We start from the raw sequence: 15,823 nt of genomic DNA on the forward strand, positions 1-15,823 counted from the left end.
GGGCCTCCTGCAGTGGTATTTAAAGGTTGGGGGCCCTTGGGAAATTTCTTTGTCTCGGGATCTGGACACCAGGGAGGGCAGGGTCATATTTTTGGACAACCACACAGAGGGTCTCTGAGCCCTTATCCAGCACACAAGCTTTAGGGGGAAAGCCCAGGCGTTTCAGGCCTGCTTACACGTGGTACGGGACCAGGGTTTATCCCTTGCAGCTGGAACTGGAGGGACCAAAGCGGGGATGTGGAGGGAGGAAGCCAATGTCTTCCAAACAGAGCCCTTCATGTGACCAACAGGTGCCTCTTGGAGTGAAGTGTGCTTTCGGGTCCCACACACTGTGGCTCAACCCTTCATGGGCCATTCTTCATTGCTGACATCTTTGGGGCCCTCGTATGTCCCCAACAGTGACATCTGGAGCATGGGGACTTGCTCTCTGTACCCCAGCATCCAGAAAAATACCCAGCATATCCCATGTTTATAAACATGGCATGTTTGTGGCATCAATGAATGAAGAGCAAGAGGGATAAACTAAAATGTTTCTAGTCCCCTCTTAACCATCTCTGTTTTGTCGGAAAGACAATGACATAGGTCATGATGTCACAGCTAGCAGGATGGATAAATGCTTACTGAGTTAATTCAGATTAGTGAGAGGTCCTCCCCAAAGTGTTCATTTCTTCAATTTCCTCTGTAGTTGAAGACTGCATCTGGGAATTTGATTTAAAGTATATAAGTGCTATTAAAATTTCAATATAAATCTGTTTTAAATCATCCCCTCCACTACCAAAGTTGGCTAAGCTCACTAAATGCTGTGAAGAATAGAGAAGAATTAAGCTCACTGGCCCTTTGGGTAAAATGTGTATTTTACAGACATTATAAAATGCTTTAGCTGCTCTTTTCCTTGGCTACAGGAAGTTTAGCACCGATATACAGTCTACAAAATCTGAAATTTTCTATTTCCCTCTGCATTTTTGTGTGATCACTTTAAGAATATTTACATTAGTCCTCTAGTTTTCTCACTTCCCCTAGTTTCCTCATCAAATTACTTTTTCCCCTTTTCCTATAAACCACCTCAAGTCTTTTTATGAAGATAGCCATGAATCTAAAGATAGAGGATGTACCTTATATACATAAGCTTATATTATTTACAGTATCTGTGTAAATACCTGAAACCCTCTGAAAACCAAACCTTGCCTGAATCCCTGATTCTCTGGTTTATTAAAGTCCAAAACTCTTATAATTTCCACCAACTCCTGAAAAACTTCCTGAGTCCCTCCACTGATTTCCCAGGAAACCCAACTCACCTCCACTTTGGTAAGTTTAGCCAGCTAAGCAGGCTCCCAGTGAAGTCCCCTACAGAGCTGAGGATGGTCCACTGGTCCTTTGGGCTCCATGGTCCTCCATCTCATCCCTCCCCTTGGATCTCCTGCCACATCTTCCGGATTTTCGCTTATTGTTTCACTCACTACATTTTGAGAATCAAGCTGGACTTCTTGCCATCTATGCCAAAAGACTTTTTAAAGTATAGTGGATCCTAAAGCTACAACCAGCCTGACACACGAACATCTTGGGCAATGACTGGAATTTTAGTTTTAACTTACAACCAAAGTCCTGAGTCATGGAACAAGTTCTGGCTGCTTGTGCTTCCCTGATAGTCTCATGTGCAGATTTAATCCTTAAAGACTTCTGAAAGAAGAGCCAGGGATTTGGCTCAGTGGTTCTGCTGCCTGTCTCACAAGAACAAGGGCCTGAGTTTGATCCCTGGCACCAAAATATAGTACAATCACAGATTATGCTTTCTTTATTCTTTAAGCTGACAAAAAGCAATTGCGATAAGAGTTCTGAAAGGAACATTACAACATCCTTACCTGAGTGGGGTTAATTGAGAAATCTTGGCCAATGTCTCTCTAAGGACACTGAGGTCTGCCTGTATACAGGAGATTTTGAAGGCTGTGCAGGGGAGCCTGAATGTTCACTGACCAACTTGAGTTACAACCAGACCTCAGGAACTAATGGAGTTTGGAGCTCAAGCGTCCACTATAAAACCTGTGAGTGGAATAATACTTCACTCAGGATGTAGTCTATGTTTACAACACCTCTATCCGCCAGCATCTCCACAGAGGAATCCCACTGCTTCCCACTGGACAAGAGCCTCATCTGGGAGAGTGATCAGTCCAGCCCTCAGCTGGGACCCAGGAAATCCACAGCAGGGGACATGTTCCAGGAAAAGCTCCTTCCCAGGAACAAGTGATGTGACCCAGTTAGAGCCACTCGGTAATGTGCACAGATGTGTTAAAACCCCGTTCTTTCACCCTCGATGTCTCGTCGCTGATCTAACAGTGAGGACACATTCATTTGCAAGGCATGGAGTGACAGGAACAGGGAGGAAATGTGGATTAGCCCAACAATAGGCCACGCTGTGCAACAGGGCGCACCTGGACGTGTGCAGGGAATGGCTCTCACCTTCCCACAGGTTAGCAAAGGGAGAAACAGAATCAGTCTTTCATCCATTCTGTATCAAATAATACCAGTAGAAAGAATCAGTTCAAGCTAAAACTGACAATAGCTAAGATCATGCAGGGTGAAATGTATACTGGTAAAATCCAACCCGGAAAGTTGGGCTTTGTGGAATCACTGACCACAAAAGAAAACTTCCAATGACAAAAACCACAGTCGGTAAAAGTTTCTTGGTAATAATAAAACTCACCAATAAATTAAACCTCAAGAGCAAAAATGTGTGTGAAAAGATTTTGTTAAAAAAATAGTTTCAGAAAAGTAATAGTAGAAACAACTGGAAGTCTATTTAACTGTACTTCATAGAAAATTGAGCAAGAAATTAAATTTCATAATAGAGTTTACACGGAAAAATAACATTTCCAATGAATATTACAGGGTGTGGGTATAATTCTTATTCAAACATTTATATTCAAACACAGAGTGGAGGGACTACATGGAGGGACAGGAACATCAGGAAGGGAATTCTGGGGGCCAAGTGCAAATGAAAGAGACATTTTTGCATTGATGACCAAGTGTGAAACAGTGTTGTACATTAAGTTAATAGTTGTAGAATGATTTGTTTACTTCTCTGAAAGCAGGTGTCTCCGCCTCCCTGGCCAGCCTAGTCAATATACCACCCACTTCATTTCTGAGGTGTTTGCCAGGTGTACATTTATCGCTTGGTCCCATTGTTTTCTTGGCCCAGGTAAAACAGAGTAAAGGCTGCTGCCACCACCTCCAAGACCACCTACCCCAGATGCAGAGGCTTTCTCCCACACAAGAACACCCTGCTCAGAACCTAAGGTGGTTTACTGTCCTCTACAATTTCTCAGGAGCAGAAATATCAATATACTGGCTTTGGAAATGGGGCAAGGGACAACAACTGATTAAAAACATCCAAGAATCACCCTGTTTCCAAAGGTTTTGCCTTTGTAAAAATGTAAAGCAGAACGGGAAGGAGGAGGAAGGGAGGTCACCACCAGGCATGGTGATGCACACCTGTAATTCCAGCACTCTGGAAAATTAAGGCAGGAAGATTGCAAGCTCAAAACCAGCCTGGGCAAATTAGTGACTTGGTGAGATTCTGTCTTAAAATAAAAAATGTAGTGCCGGGGATTTAGCTCAGTGGTTCCACCGCCTCGCAAGCGCAAGGACCTGAGTTTGATCCCCGTTACCAAAAAGAAAAATAAATAAATAATGTAAAGAGGGCTGAGGACGTAACTCAGTGAAGAGGTCCTGAGTTCATTCCCCAGTACCATAGAACTAAAAGAAAAGAGGAGAAGAAGTGGAGATCAGTGCTTCTTATGTGTTCTTCACATAGACAACACAGAGATCTCACAAGATGATTAGCATTATCATTTGCTTAACTGATATTTATTAATAAATTTAAGTAGTCGTATTATTTATGTCTGTGTCTTCTGTCAACTGTGTCTCTTAAAGGACTGAATGGGTCTCCAGACCATCCACCTGGTTCTAAAATGAACATATACATCAAGTACCCCGAACAAATTGACATAAAGATGAATAGGCTCGAATTCCCTTCAGAAAAAAAAAAAATTTATTTCATCCAAAATAGAAGCCTGCAGTTCTGGCTGGCTCAATCAGCCGCAGGACAAGAGGCATGAGCCATGGAGATCCCCTGTAAGAACAAGGACAAAGATCCAGGGGATTCACACCCGTCGAGCCAACCAGCCAGAGTCCACAGCCATCAGGAAGCTGAGAACAACAGCAAGGACAACTGTGTGCTAAATACAGAACACGCTTGATGGGCCTGAATGCCCACAGCTTGCTGCGCAGTAGCCCATGTCCCAAAAACGGACTGACCTTCTCAAAGGGCACTTGCCTGAGTAAGATCCAAAAATAAATCTAACTCCTGACCAGGGTTGTGGCCGTTCACAGAACTGTGGAATTTTTATTAATAGAGATACTGGAGCTTCATCCCACAGAAGGTTGTGGCTCAGCAGGACTGGGGTGAGCCTGGAGCAGCTGTGTGAATAGGAGGCCCTCAGAATGACGGGCACATCTGCATTATCTCAGGTGCTTTAAAAGATGCCAATATCTGACCGATCCAGTGAGAAGCTCCAGGGAGAAATGCCTGAGCATTTCTAACAGCCAGGGTTAGGAACCACTGGAAACTGCAGCCTGCAAACTTTTCTGTCTCTTTCCATCCACGCAAACCTCTAAGAGAAAGAAGCAATGTCAGTCTGGTGTGGGACGCACACCTATAATCCCAGCACTCTGAGAGGGTGAGGCACGAGCATTACAAGTTCAAAGTCAGCTTGGACAACTTAGGGACTTGGGGAGACTCAGTCTGAAAATAATAAAAAGGGCTGGTGATGTAGCTTGGTGCTAAAGCCATGGGTAGAACCCCTGGTACCACAAAAAGAGGGAGGGGACAATATCATTTGCTCACCCTGAAGCATCGTTCTAGTGATTGAAAAACAGCTATGCAGTAAATCCAGCCCTCAGCAGCAGATACTGTTGCCTGCACCTCGGAAGAGAAGCCTGGACATCTAACCTGGAAGGCCTGGAGGATCGGAGCAATATCTTATGAATCTCTGTGAGTCCAACCTGTAGGCCAGAGCTGATTGAAGTCCATATTCTTAAATACCACTCTCTGCAGCCAGCGGACTTTCTGTCCAGGCCCCCTGGGAGCACTGCCATTAAACCAAGTCAGTCTCCTGAAGGTTTCAGGAACCCAGCACCTCATGAGTCCCAGATAGACAGCCATAGCAGCTTCCTGGAGGCTCTGGGCAAACTCTCCTGGAGGAAGCACTGCGATGCCTTGTAGGCAACCACACAGTGTATCTGCAGGCCATGCTGACCCATCTTCACAGCCGGCATCTGCCCAGCACAGCACACAAGGACATCTCAGGGCCAAGCGACCAGCCCAACACCTGCCAGGAGGCCACAAGAAAGTCCTGGAGCCACCCACCTCTCAGTGGAGGCAGAACGTGGTGCAAATGGCTAATGGCCTGGCTGGGCCCCTGAGCCTCCTGCAGGCATTGTGATCAGATGTCCTGAACTTTTTGCAAAGTCAGATTCTGACTTCCAGACATTTTGGGAAAGGGATGGGAAGTTTGAGAATGGTGATGGAGGAGGGATGGAAACAGCACGGTTTCTAAGGGCTACATCTATGGCTTTGATGATGCACAGCCATGAAATAGTCACAGATCAGGAGCACTCGAGGGGTGCAGACAGGCAGTCCAGTGGAACAGACTCCAAGCGTGCTCTGTCAGGGTACAGTGCGAGTATGACATGCACTGATGCCCATGGCAACGAGTCTGGGCAAAGCCCCTTCTCCGCATCTCGGTTTCTCCTTTTGTACAAGGGAGATCCAGACCTATTTTCCCCTCCCAGCTTTACTACAACCATCAAGGAAAAGCGGTAAGAGTGTAGGACAGGTGATTAATAAGCAATAGTTGTTACCATCACCCTGAGATCCTCAGTCCTCAGCGCCTCCTCACCAAATATTTGTAAAATGCTTCAATGAATGGGTGAATTCACAAAAAGGAGCAATAGGCAGACAAATTCCTAGGCAGAGCAAGTATTCCTAGCCCAGTTTCTAGGCAGAAGTCAAAATCCAGAATTTCAAAATAACTACAACTGTCATTTGCTCCTCAATGATGGTCCGTGAAGCACAGATGTGTATGGATCCTCCTCAACCATTCAGAAGTCTCAAGGCAGGCAGCTGTTATTTATCAGCTCATCAGATGAAGAAATGAAGGCTCAGAGATGTTCTTATCCCTCTCGTCTTTTGCCTTTGTCTTGTATGCTCCATAACGCATGAGCCTATAGAGTATGGCAGGAATGGAGGGTCCCCAGGACCCCCAGCCGTGCTCTAACAGGGCGGGCTTACCCCTGTGTACATATAATAATAAAAATACGCATGTGTCTGCATTACTCAACACAAGCTGGGTTACAAGTAACACTCAGCCACCAGTTGACAGTGATTATTTGGGTTACAGATAATTTGTTTATTCACACACCTTTTGGATTTATATTGCATGGCAAGCACTATTCTCTATGCAGAAAATTTAGCAATTAACAAAGCTGATAATCGGAGCTTATACTGAATGGAAAGAAACAGATCTTTTTTTTCTTTTCTTTTCTTTTTTCAGTACTAGCGACTGAACCCAAGGCCTCTTCCCTCAGTTAAATCCATAGTCTTTGTTGTGGTGGTTTTTGTTGGGGAGAGGGTCGTTTTTAGGTTTGTTTTTGTTTCTGTTTGTTAGTTGGTTGGTCAGTTTTGAGTTTTTGTTGTTTTTGATTTTGTTTTGTTTTGTTTGAGACTAGGTTTTACTGAACTGCCCCAACTGAGCTCAGACTTTCAAGGCCTGTGTCACCATACCCAGTTTGGAGGAAACACCACAAGCAAACACACAAATAAGTCTGGAACATGCTGAGTACTGATACCTGCTGTTCTGAAAGAAAGCAGGTTGAAAAGACAAAGACTGACTAAGTGCAGAGCTGATTTCTACCACTGGTCAATGAGGCCTCTCTGACTAGGCTGGGCTGGAGCAGGTGTCAGGCCGCTGGGGGGATATACTGGGTAACAAGGTTTGGAGAGGGTCCCTAAAGGCAGGGAAAGGGACTGTCCTCTGAAGAGCCGGGGCGGGGCCTGAGGCAGGAGCAAGGGGCTAGGACCAGCTGATATGACAAAAAAGCTTTGTGTGGACCCCTGCCTGCTATTTTAAGGGTAGACTTTAGGGGCCAAAGCAGAAGACCAATTACTGAGCTATTGCCAAGAGCTGTTATCAGAACTTGAAGGGATTAACTTACTTAATCCTCACAACAACGCTATGAAGTGGCTGCTATTCTTAACTTTATTTCATAAGGGAGGAAAGCTAAACACAGAGGGATTTAATAACTTGCTCAGAATCATACGTGCACAGTAGGTACTGTGCCAGGATTTAAACCTGACAATCTGGAGTCCACGTGGCTAAGCATAGTGAATTCTAGAACCATCCAGTGTAACAAACCGGGTGGCAGGAGGCAGAGAGCCATCTTCCTCACACAGGCAAATAGTAACCCAATAGTGTACTAAAAGAAATCTTTGTATTTTTTTCTTAAAAATATTTTGCTAAGGCTCATCTAATAAAGGAGGCTCACTAATAATAGGTCAACATTAATTACGCTTACAAACAATATTTTAGGACTGTGCCAGTCCTAAGAGGCAGGTATTATTATCTGTGTTTTACAGATAAAGCAACTGAGGCTTAGCAAAGTTAAGTGACATGCCTGGAATCCCACAGTAGGGATTCAGATTCCGTTCCACCTTCCCAAAAGTACTTGAAAAGAGATACACATTCGGACGGGGTAGGGGAGAGGGGCACGTTTCGCTCATGCTAGGCAATCAGATCAGAAGCTTGGACTGATATAATAAATGAGTGCATTTTTGGAACCTATTCTGGGGACTGGGGTGCTCACTGTTGCCAAAAGCCTCCAGAACTGGGAATGTCTAATGAAACCAAGCTGACAGCTGCCACTGCGGTCTTCCAGATGGAGACACCCGCTGGGGTCGAGTGGTGGACCCCTCAGTGCTAAGTGAGCAGGAGGGGGGATTGCCCAGGTGAGAACCAGTGGGCCAGCAAAGCTGTTCTGGAAAGCAGTAACTCGCACAGTGCTTCTGAAGTGATGAGCTTGGAACTATCAATTACCACTCAGACTGGGAATGGGCAGGCCTCTGGAGGCTGTTCCCAAAAAACCCTGGACCAGAGTGCCGCGGCTGCTAAACCAGCCAGCAAACCAGCAGCACAACGGGAAGGGCAGCCAGAAAGGGAAGGAAGCATTATCCTTTCCTCCAATGACACCACGGAGTAACGTGTGTCATCCTGATCCTCGACTTTTGCTGTAATGGAGCAAAGATACTAAGGGAAATCATCCGGAGAAGACAAACCTGCCTCCCTTATCAACAGCAAAATGTGCCCAAAAGAGACTGGGAACAACTTTTCACGTCACTCAGTCTTGCAGCAATGAGATTAAGTGCATTTTATCTCCATCTGGTGAATGCTGACCCAGAGGCTAGGAGAGGCTGTATCCACAGACCCACGTAGCCAGTAAGTAGCCAGTTTGGGATCTTGTGTCCTGCCTCTTAGATTCCAGAGCCATGCTCCCTTTGCTGGGCCAAGGCTCAGGCCAGCTGCACAGATCAGCGCTCCTCCGTGCTCCCTGCTCTGTGGACACCTGTTCCTGCACTGTGGCTCTTCCTGCCACCTCCCTCAAACACACTCGTCCAGCCCAGAGTCTGAAGACTGTCTTCTTCCTAACCCACATGGCTCTCTCAACCTTGCAGGCCTTGCTACACCTGTTGCTTACCATACCACATGCAACAAGCACCCTCAGCCCCTGAACACTGCCACACCTGGGGCACTCAGGACCACCAGCTACAAAGGTCTGGAGCCAAACTTGGAGAGCCAATTGACTGTAGCAACCAAGAGGGCCACTAGTAATTTTCTTTCTTTCTTGTACTACTCTCCAATTATCCCACTTCCCTAACAAGTTATTGTTTTGTTTTGGTTTTTTATTCATTTGTTTGTGTGTTTTATTTCTCACCATATAGTTCAGGCTGGCCTCAAACCCACTACGTAGCCCAGACTGGCCTTAAACTCACAGCAATCCTCCTGCTTCAGATCCCAAGGGTCCCACCGAGCCCAGTTCGCTTCCGCAGTTGGGTTACAGCTTCTCTAAACATCAGCACTATGCCCTGAGAGTGAAGGGTGAGCAGGAGCTAAGGACAAGTGACAAATGGCAGGACAGTACACATGGCTGAACCTCTGAGCACCCAAAAGTTGAGCACACCAGAAGGAAATACAATGTGTAAGTGTACAAGGTTGGTGGTTTATAAGTGAGGGTTCAGACTGGACAAGAAGAAATTACAACAGCAAGGGAGAGAGAGCTTTACTTGTGCCCCTTATGACCTCAGAAAAGAGGGATGGCCTCACAAACCATGGTCTCTCACCCCAGATTCATCCAGCCAGCAAGCCAAGTCAAACATTAAGCAGAACATGAATGCCTCTAATATTCCGTATCTGTTCTCCCCACCACACTGTGTAAGTTACAACCATCACTAGTGGTAAACCTTGGACTAATGAAATTACTTATGCAGAGTGGACAACAGCCCGTGGTGCCTGCCTTTGACTCCTGGCTCACATACCCAGTAACTGTATAGAACAGGCAACCTTTCCATGCCTCACTCTTGAGAACAGGTTCCATAGGGTATAAGCTGACATTTGTGAAGATTTTTTAAACACTTGTCTTACATAGTTGGTTCCCAGTAAACACTATGCATTGCCATTTCTTGTTCCAGTTTTTCTTTGCATGGAAAGTTAAAAGACACTTGCGCAATTTAAATTTTCATTTCTCTATCAAAGTTGAAGATAATTATTTGAAACGAGCTTGACTTGATTTATTACACTTGTCACATCTAAACATTTAATTTGTGCAAATGTATCAGGAATCAATTTCAAAACACACTGCATGAGTACACATCCATTCACTGTACTGCCCCTCCCCTTCTGTGGGGTACAGACACGTGTAATTTACCAACAACTCCTACCTCCCAGGCTGGGCAAAGCCTGCTCCATCTCCCCCACACACTCATTGCATAGAACACCACATGTGAGTCTTTGACAGCATAATGGAGAAGAAAACAAAAGCATGTTTATTCCCATTACTTGATTCCATAAAAACCCACAAATATTCTATAAAATGTTTCAGTGGAGCATCACATAAGCACTGGCCCCATGACAAAGTTGCTACTCAAGAATAGAATATTAATCTATTCCTGGGAATATATTACAAAAGGGATCTGCGGAACAAGATGCCAAAGACTGTATCAGTGAGAACTGTCACACGACATACTTGTGTTTTAAAAAACTAGATTTAAAATGTAAATAGTTTTCTTAAAGGCACACATTTAATTCTTACTTTCACAACTGGACAAGAGATGAGAAAGAGAGCAGGTGTTGTAGCTCTGTGGCAGAGCACTTACCTAGCTTTGTGCCAGGCACTGGGTTCAATTCTCATTACTACAAAAAGAAATTACAGCAACAATGGAAAGGCTAGTGAGATTACTTGGAGCCATCTAGTGGAGGGCTGGGTCGCTGAGGGCTGAGCCTACCAGTGAAAGTTCATTTTGTATGGAATATTTGAGGGTCAAGATGAATCAGCCAAAAGACTGAGAAGACCCATGGGAATAGAAAATAAAATGATTCCCGTACCTTTCAAAGCAGGAAGTCCAGCTAAGCTGCCACCCTTGGCTTTGGACTAGGAGTGTGGCACAGTGCTGCACTGTGGGGTCTCAGATAAGCACCATGAAGGCCATGGGCAGCCTTTATTGACACCACCAGATGAACCAGGCACTTCAAATTAGATTAAGTACATTTAGATCCAAGTAGCTCAACATACCTAGAGCCTCTAGATACACAACAAAACAATATAAATCTCTTCCAAATGCAGAAAATATCATGGTAGACCTCAAGTTATTTCAACAAATACAGTTCCATTATAATCAAAGATAAGCAAATAGGTATGAAGATAAAATATCACTGCATTTTAAAAACACAGTATAACCTATTGAAAATATAAAGTTACAGAAAGGTTGAAAATAAAAGAATGAAGAAGGTATCTATGCAAATATTAGCTAGAAACAACAGTTGCCTCTGTATTAATAATTGTTAAAATACAATTGATGGCAAAAAAAAAAGCATTACTAAAGGTATTTACTTCTTAACAACAACAAAAAAAAAATGCCTCACCAGGAATTACACAATTGTAGATTTGGATGCACATAATAATGTAAATGTAAAATGTAAATATTTACAAAATTAGAAGGAGAAACATTTATAACTATAGTGGAAGATTTTGATACACATTCTTAATAGAAATAAAATAAGCAGACTTTTATAAATAGAACATCACAAAGAAATTGGCCTTATGGAAACAACATACAAAACACAGTACCTGACAACTGAGAAATACTTAGTACTTTTTAAAATTGGCCATTGTATGAGCCATAAAGCAAGTCCTAATATTTTTTAAAGACTGAAATCATATAGAGCTGCAATGTGCCATATGATAATCCTTAGGCATATGTACCATTTAAAATTCAATTTAATTAAAATTAAATAAAATTAAAACTCCAATTCCACAATCATACTGGCCTTATTTCATGTGTTTGGTAACCACACATAGGTAGTGACTTCTCTATCTGTAATTCTCAGTCCTGTTTTAGTTTTCTCTATAACAATATCAGAAGAAAATTAGTATTTAGCTGTCTGTTTACAAACTTACTCTTTACTAACATAGATTTGGTCTGTTTTCCCATCCAAACGTATATTTTGTGAGGTCAGAACCAAAATTATCATTGTTGCCCTGGAGCCTACTTTATAAAAATCTAATTATTTAACTAATGGTTTTCTCTTTATTGTGTCATCTTATAGTAAAAACTGAAGTTGGCAGACTAAAAAGCAGCACCATTCATGTCAAGTGGAAATTTCAAGCAAGAAATTTAGACAGAAAGAAACAGAAATGAGTTTCATTTTATTTTTGGTGATATATCCTAGAAATAGTTAATGTTAACTTGAGGTGCTTCTATTAGAGTTCAGGAAGCTGTACGAATATCTGAATTTCAAGATTTAGGATCTGGAATCCTATATGCCTTAATGTTCTTTTGCCCCAAATTAAGGGGTGGACTCCAACCACCAAAATATTTAACTGTGAAACAGAATCACCAATGAGAACATGCATTACCAGCAGTCTGAGAATGTCATACCATCCATGAGGTGACTGTATGTAAGGAGGGTAAGAGAGGTCTAAGGGAGGGGAAAGGGAAGAGGGAAAAAAAGAGGACTGAAGATTATCATGTACAGGTGAAAATTCCCTATGTGATCATATGTATATCTAAACTGTACCAACAAGATAAAAAAATGAACCAGAAACAAAGTTAGAAATGCCTCATGAACCAGACTAAGTATTTTAAACTTTCATTTTGAAACATCAGGGGACCATAAGAGTATTCTTAACAGAGAAATAAGAGTAACGGGGGAAATGAGACACAGAAAGGTTAACTACCTTGCCCTTATCACACAGGAAGCAAGTGGCAAAAGTGAGAGCTGGACCCAGGCAGTCTTGTTTCAAACACTGTGCATATAACCACCACTGTGAACTGCTCAGAAAATGAGAAAACCACCCTAAGACGCCTATGGAATAGCTAACCAAATGATCCACATTAACTGACCCCCACTTCTTCTTCAAAGCAATTGAACTCATTTAAATGAACGGGTCTTTGTAAACCCAGGAACACCACCTGGTGAAAACTGTTGTCTTTTTCCTTCTTTATGAGGAGATTAGGATCATTAAACTCCAGAGACCATGATAGCTTAATTAAAAGGCAATTGTGATATGAGAATGCTTTATTTGGGAGAGCTAAGTACTGCTCATTAGAACACCCAAGAGGGACCGACCAGGTGACCACGGATGGATATTGGAAGAATGTCATTGTCAGAGGCTGTAATTCTTGGACTTGAAAACATGTGCTAAACCTCCACACACCATTAGCTAAGGCACCTGGGAACTATTGAAAGTGGCAGCAGACAGCAAGGCAGAGTCACTCTTTTAAAAGATGTTGATAATATATCCTGCAATGGAAAAAAAAAAAACTGGGAAACAAAAGAACCATGCAGGAGGCTCTGAGACCAGGCACCCTAGGAGGGAAACAGGGGCCCACTAGGTAGGCAGGTGTGAAGGACACAGGTTGAACAAGCAATGGCACCTGTCCTGAGTAGCCCACATCCTGAGGGGAGGACCAGGTACCTGTTATTTTCAGTCCCCTTGGTAAATACCACTAAGGGTTTGACAGCACAGACACAGGACCAAACATACCTGGGACAAGAACAGTGACAAGTATAGCTCTGGAAGCCAAGGTACTCCCTCGCTCACACCGAAGCCAAGAAGATAATGCCAGTAAGGACTCCTTAAGGGCAAGCTGGCTCTATCCATGGACACTGGCACCTTTGTCCATTTCTTCCCTTTAACTTTGCAAAATCACGTGGCTGGGAGGTCAAGAGAAGTAAAATCATGAGGGCCCACCCCTGGCCCAGTCTGCAAGTAAAAACATTAAGGTGTGTGTTATGGCTAGTGTTTGGATGTTCTCCCAAAGCCTCACAGTTTTCCAGATGTGGCTGAATCTAGAGTGTGTGATTGACTCAAGGTGGGGCTAGGCCCAAGGGCACTAGGATTAAGGACATGAGTGCTACCTGCCCCAAATAGTTTGAATAAGATAAAAGGGGCAGAAAGATGTCTGTAAGGCCTCTCTTGCTGTTTTTGCTATTTACACTGCTATCAACAATTGTCCCTCTGCTACTTTGCCTTGGAGCCAGGTGATTATGGACTGAAACCTCTAAGAGCTGTAAACCAAAAAACCTTTCTCCCTTAAACTTAGGGTGTTTGGTATTTTGTCTCAGCAATGACAGAAAAGTAACTAACACAGTGCATCTGATTGGGAGTTGACTTCCCAGTGTTAGAAGCAGAAGCCAAACTCAAGCAGTTCTGTGGATACTGGGCCCCAAAATCACAAATATAGTGTGATCTGTGTACATGCCTGTACGTGTGTGCGTGCTGAGTCAACACTGGCTTGAAAGAAGTTAGATAAATATGTAGCAGAAGGGATAGAGGAGATTGATAGAGATGTGAACAAAAATATAAATAAAGAAATGATCCTCCCATGTAGAACAATGGCAAAAACAACTGGACAGAGCAGAGACCAGCAGAAAGTCCCTGTGAGGAAGGGCCTGGCTCAGACTCAGCAACACGGGGGTGTAATTCCTAGCCACGTGTGCTACCCAAGACACAAGTCTGTTTTTTTTTCCATTAAGTGTATAGGTACTTGATGTTTTCGTCCACAAGCCTACTCGCTGAACAAGGTTCAGGGACCCGGACTGGGAGGGCAAGGCTCGGAATCACCACACAGACTCCGTGGTGGTTTCCAGAACGCTTCCCCTCTACTAGGGGGGTGTAATTCCTAGCCACGTGTGCTACCCAAGACACAAGTGTGTTTTTTTTCCATTAAGTGTATAGGTACTTGATGTTTTCGTCCACGAGCCTACTCGCTGAACAAGGTTCAGGGACCCGGACTGGGAGGGCAAGGCTCGGAATCACCACACAGACTCCGTGGTGGTTTCCAGAACGCTTCCACTCTACTCAGGAAATGCGCAGGCTTATATAGGGTACGGCGGGGGTGGAGCCAGGGTGGCGCTATTGGATGGCTATTGGATAGGGTAAGGCGGGGGTGGAGCCAGGGTGGCGCTATTGGATGGCTATTGGATAGGGTAAGGCGGGGGTGGAGCCAGGGTGGAGTCAGGATATTTGGCACACAGTTATTGACCACATGTTAGTTTTTGGATTGTATGTTTTAGTGGCTGAGGTGAATGGAGTTGGGACTTTAGAGGTTTTAGAGAGGAACAGTTTATCTGTCTAAAGTCAGATCTCCATGCACCCGAGGGGGCGGATTATTCCAGCCCTAATAGGCCTCGGAGTTTTCTCCCGAGAGGTGGGCGTGGCACTCCTGACTCAGCCAGTCATTAACCTGATCCTCAGGTACTTCTCAGGCATACAGTACAGTTACATTCACCGCTGGGGTCTTGTACCTTTACATGATGTATCTTGGTTCTTATTTTTCCCCCACTCCGCTGCCCTCCCTTCACTCCTTCCACCCTTCCCTATTTACAAAGACTTTTTTCCACCTTTTTCCTTTTCTCATATTTTTTCTTTTCCCTTCTTTCCTGTCCCCCACCCTTCCCACTCCCCTACTCCTTTAGCCCTTTTCTTCCTATGTCACATTATCAGTTATACAATTTGAACCTTATTTACACTTTTAGTTTTTCATTCTAGAGAAACTATTTGGTATTTATGTGTGTTTCCCATTCCAAGAAACATTCTTAACCTTTAAGTTTCATTGATGTATTTACTTCTTTAAGAAATATTTTTAAACTGTTATTACTAAAACAGAGGGAATATGCCTCACACGAATCAAAGTGAATAAAATCACTACATTGCAGGTCATTGTGAGAATTTAGGTAACATGCTCACCTGATGGACCATTATACTTGCTTAATAAATGGTACCTGTTCCTGCAGCTGGAACTGGAGGTTGGGGTCCAATACAAGAATCTATAGTCAGGTGATTCAGGTGGTAGAGTAGATTTTGGAAGGCAGCTATGCTCACCACTATACCACCAACGCTTGTGGTAGAGTAGATTTTGACAATTCAGGAGTTGCTCAATAACGGACAAAAATGAGGTGAGTTGGGCTGAGACTATAGCTCAGTGATATTTGCC

The 15,823-nt window shown here is 43.7% G+C and overlaps 1 long non-coding RNA gene across 1 annotated transcript in view; it reads right to left on the reverse strand.

The window, feature by feature from the left end:
- Positions 1-635: 635 nt before the first annotated feature.
- The window catches only part of LOC104867805, a 102,964-nt gene continuing 87,776 nt past the window's right edge, over positions 636-15,823 (reverse strand). Inside the window, exon 4 of the long non-coding RNA XR_781860.2 lies at positions 636-698. This is a non-coding gene — a long non-coding RNA (uncharacterized LOC104867805). The remainder of the gene's footprint in view (positions 699-15,823) is intronic.

This window comes from Fukomys damarensis, unplaced genomic scaffold (genome assembly GCF_012274545.1).
Source record: "Fukomys damarensis isolate Sample0158 unplaced genomic scaffold, DMR_v1.0_HiC HiC_scaffold_29, whole genome shotgun sequence".
NCBI classification, from domain to species: Eukaryota; Metazoa; Chordata; class Mammalia; order Rodentia; family Bathyergidae; genus Fukomys; species Fukomys damarensis.